General features: G+C 35.2%; 1 protein-coding gene across 2 annotated transcripts in view; it reads right to left on the reverse strand.

Moving 5' to 3' along the window:
* gramd2ab (GRAM domain containing 2Ab) overlaps positions 1-4,504 on the reverse strand; it is a 44,022-nt gene extending 39,518 nt beyond the window's left edge. For both annotated transcript variants that reach the window (XM_081355554.1, XM_081355553.1), the window contains exon 1: positions 4,321-4,504. The gene's annotated coding sequence lies outside the window, so the exon portion shown is untranslated. The remainder of the gene's footprint in view (positions 1-4,320) is intronic.
* Between the last annotated feature and the right edge of the window lie 743 nt (positions 4,505-5,247).

Raw genomic sequence — 5,247 nt, forward strand, 5'->3', positions numbered from 1 at the left:
AATGCATCAGGAGGCTAAAATGCCTTAAAAATCCCAGTTTTCTGTAAAAAAATGGGAGTTTCTTTACATTTCATTTCACACAAACTACAGCCAAGAAAATGCAACATCTGTTTCAGTCACTCATTTTAAACCGAAAACATCTGTTCCTTCTGAATATTTTTAGTGCATCCCCACTCTAAAAAATGAAGAATTTTTGGTTCAATATAGACAAACCCAACCGACGGGTTTAAAAATGTAACCCAACAGCAGGGTTTGTCCATATTTGACCCAAATTTGTGTTGAAACAACCCTGTATTTTTGAGAGTGATATGCTCTTTAGCATGTCGATACACAGGCTGTTTTGAATGCTGTTCATATGTTTCTGTGTGGCACATAAGCTGTTCAGATTAAGCATTAGCATGGTTTCTAGAGGGCAACTAGTCAAAAGAGCACATAAAACATGACCTGACGAAACATGCAAACTGCAGAAGGCGTGAAACACACCACAAGGATGTCGGAAGTACAGATGTATGAGTTGGAAATAATGCAAATGTAAGAAAATCTCCACTCCCAACATCTTCCACAGGTCTGCGTTCGAGAGTGACTGATCGACCTGTGTTTACACGACTAAAGCCCTATTCGGACGGGATTAGCTTTACTAGGGTAGATGGAGTAATGTCATTTTATCACAGGACGTCTGTAATATTAATAGCCAATTCGCACAGGATATCTCAGTAAAACTAGCAGAAGTGGGAGAGTAACTCGATTTACACACCGCCGTCACTCCTGTCGTCATGTGTGTGTTACGCTGCTTCCTGATATCACATGCGCAAACACATACAACCTATATTTATATATATAATAAAACAGTTATGTCCGGTGGAACGATGTATTAATTAACTTCAGATTGGATTGTGTTGGTAATAGGCTCTTACCTAACGCTAAAAGATGTTACTCCTCTAACAAGTGCTGTCGATCTTCTCTCTGATCTGAATGGTGTGTAAAACACAGAGTTTTGCCACAGACTCGTCCCAGCGACTAGAACGCAACTGATGCTTTATCAAGCATCTCCATACTTGAAAAACCGCGGGAAACCAATTTTAAACAGGAAATGATGAAATATTTACGTACATATTTACAGCGGGTCTATTCGCATGGGATTAGTATTACCTGAGGTCATTTTTCCAGACCTTTTTACTGACGGTTAAAGTCGCCGTAATCTTTTCCGACATTATCCGTTATGATCACTGAGATGCACATTCGGACGGGACTAAAATCACAGAGAAGCTCTGTCAGAATTGCGTGATAAAAAGTCAGAATTGCGAGTTTATATGACTTTATATCTAATCTCGCAATTCTGACTTTATATCTAATCTCGCAATTCTGACTTTATATCAAATCTGACTTTATATCACAATTCTGACTTTATATATCTCGCAATTCTGACTTTATATCACAATTCTGACTTTATATCTCGCAATTCTGACTTTATATCAATTCTGACTTTATATCTCACAATTCTGACTTTATATCTCGCAATTCTGACTTTATATCTCGCAATTCTGGTTTCTGACTTTATAACACGCAATTCTGACTTTATATCTCGCAATTTTGACTTTATATCACAATTCTGACTTTATATCACGCAATTCTGACTTTATATCACAATTATGACTTTATATCACAATTCTGACTTTATATCACGCAATTCTGACTTTATAACATGCAATTCTGACTTTATATCACAATTCTGACTTTATATCACGCAATTCTGACTTTATAACACGCAATTCTGACTTTATATCTCGCAATTCTGACTTTATAACACGCAATTCTGACTTTATATCACAATTCTGACTTTATATCACAATTCTGACTTTATATCTCGCAATTCTGACTTTATATCAATTCTGACTTTATATCTCACAATTCTGACTTTATATCTCGCAATTCTGACTTTATATCTCGCGATTCTGGTTTCTGACTTTATAACACGCAATTCTGACTTTATATCTCGCAATTTTGACTTTATATCACAATTCTGACTTTATATCACGCAATTCTGACTTTATATCACAATTATGACTTTATATCACAATTCTGACTTTATATCACGCAATTCGGACTTTATAACATGCAATTCTGACTTTATATCACAATTCTGACTTTATATCACGCAATTCTGACTTTATAACACGCAATTCTGACTTTATATCTCGCAATTCTGACTTTATAACACGCAATTCTGACTTTATATCACAATTCTGACTTTATATCACAATTCTGACTTTATAACACGCAATTCTGACTTTATAACACGCAATTCTGACTTTAGGCCCTATATCTCGCAATTCTGACTTTATATCACAATTCTGACTTTATATCACAATTCTGACTTTATAACAGGCAATTCTGACTTTATAACACGCAATTCTGACTTTATATCACAATTCTGACTTTATATCACAATTCTGAATTTATAACACGCAATTCTGACTTTATAACACGCAATTCTGACTTTATATCACGCAATTCTGACTTTATATCACAATTCTGACTTTATCACAATTCTGACTTTATAACACGCAATTCTGACTTTATATCTCGCAATTCTGACTTTATATCACGCAATTCTGACTTTATATCTCACAATTATGACTTTATATCTTGCAATTCTGAGAAATAAAGTTGCAATCTTTTTAAATGTTTTATTCAGTGGCGGAAACCAGCTTCCATACATTACTGATGGACTTGCAGAAGCTGAGCTGACCACAAAACCACATATTCCACATGCAACAACATCATGAGTGTTTCACTTCAAACGCTGTGTGTACACAGCACACACATTACCACACACACATCAGATCCTATTCTGAGCAGCAGCAGTCTTGTGTCTAACGCAATAATATCAGATTTTAATAAATGCTAATTATAGCCGTAATACAGAATGAGGGTGTGTGTTTACATGTTTAAGCTCTCGCTATAAGTCAAGTATTGTCAAAAGCACTCAGTGCTACTGGAAACCAACGTCACAGGGAAAATGAACAGTCTGCTTTCTCTGTTCAAGGTTGTGTAACTTATGCCAAAACAAATACCATGACAGTCAATGCAAAAAGCTTGGGGTATTTATAATGGTATAGATAACATAAGAGTCTATTTACAACTATAGATGACTGCAGAGAGCTACAGCTTTTCTAAAGTTACCATTAACCCTTTCAAACACAAAATTGAATGCATTTAACTCAATAAAACACCGATTGTTATTTCTATTGGGTCTGTTGTAGTATTTACTCCATGCAAACATCATTAAAGAAACTAGCTTTAACTCAGAAACAACTTAAAACAAGATCTAGTCTGATATTTCATAATGCGTCAAACCATATAAATTCACAGCAACAATCATTTTCATTTACCCTTTGATGACATCTACAGCAATATAAACCATTTATATTTGTTACCGTCATAATTCTATTTGATTGTCCTCAATCTTTTTATTTATTTATTGACAGCATATTCAATATGGGCAACAAAAGTTGTCATTTTTGTCTTTCATGGCAGTGGACAGATGTGTAAACTTACAAAAATAACTGTATTCTGCGATGCAAATACAATAATACTTTATGGATTTTAGTACCAGGGTACCAGAACAGTACTTTTTGTAAGGGGTTTTCCTTCAAAATACCTCATTCTGTAAAAAATATATATATATATATACAAGATTGGGAAATTCATTTTTAGTTTAGTTTTGAATTAAACGAGATAATCTCGAAAGAGGAATATGGGTAACTAAACAGTTGCTGGCCCTCATTGACTTGCATAGTATGAAGAACATGACTATGGGGTCCATCAATGGTGTGGGGTCCGACAATCTTCAAAATATCTTCTTTCGTGTTGAGCAGAAGATAGAAAATCATGCAGGATTGGAACAACATGAAGCCGAGTAAATGATGACAGAATTATCATTTTTGGTGAACTGTCCCTTTAAGAATTTCTTTCTGATTTAATAATTCTCGCTTATACCATTATCAATTGTTAGAATGTCCTAAAATGTGTATTCATCCATTTTAATATTAGTATACGAAATTCTTGCATGCCAAGCAAGCATTAAATAATATTTGCTAATGGCTGAATAATGAATAAGTGTTCGCGTGCACATCAAGACTGTATTTAGGGATGAAACACTGTAAACGTGGCGAAGAGTTTCGCTAGTAAAAACCGGACAGTGATGCTCTTGTTCAATCGAAATCTATTTTTAAATCGTAAATTATTCTAAAATACAGTAATAGTCTACTGAGTAACACAATATATGGAAGCAAGAGGACATAATAGTGCGGGTCTCACCTTCAAACACAGCTCCAGTCCGTCATTTCATGGCAAACACAGCTGATGTGTTTCTCCATCGGGATCCGCGAGTACATTCACATATGATTATCGAATATACACATCACATGATCAAAAAACGAGAGTATTTCGCTCTTCAAGGGCACGAGCGCTGATCATAACCGTGCAACGGAAATTCTGCAGACCGGTTGCGACTTGTTGCTCAGACGTGCATGCGCATGGGGGCGTGGTTTAATATAGGCTCCTCCCCTTTCGTTGCTGCTGCTGCGAGCACGTGGACGGATGAGCCTGCGAGTCTCTTGTTTAATAAGCGTTTCCTCTGTAAATAATAATCTTACAGTAATTAGAATGAAGTGCTGGAACTGGGGCTAGTTTACACATATTTCTTTAGCTTTCCTTTTAAATATTTTCTATTTTTTTTTTTCTGTTTTAAAATATTTTTATGAACTGTATATGTTTTCCTGGGTAATAACAGTGAAAATGTTGAATTACAGTGGGCAATAACAGTGCAATAACTGGGCAATAACAGTGCAAATGTTGAATAACAGTGGGCAATAACAGTTCAATAACTGGGCAATAACAGTGCAAATGTTGAATAGCTTTTTGTAGTAAAGACTCTTAAAAAAATGTAAAAAGAATGACAACAAATCTCCATAAACGTCGTACACTTTATATGCATTTGTATGTCAGCATAAACTAACAAGAACTTTAACTGTAGTACAATGGTATTAGTTTAAGCACAATGTAAAAAAAATATGACAATCATTCAGTATGGCATATACAGTAGCCTGTATAAATATACCATGCCACCACATTTAAATGTTTGTTTTTTGCAAGGCAATATAAACAACACAGTCTTTTAGATGCACAGTCTCTCTCATACAGTGGGCTGTTTGTATTTGTCACACCACGCGCGCTCACAAGGAC

The sequence above is a fragment of the Scardinius erythrophthalmus genome, assembly GCF_964197995.2.
Source record: "Scardinius erythrophthalmus genome assembly, chromosome: 24".
In the NCBI taxonomy this organism is placed as follows: domain Eukaryota; kingdom Metazoa; phylum Chordata; class Actinopteri; order Cypriniformes; family Leuciscidae; genus Scardinius; species Scardinius erythrophthalmus.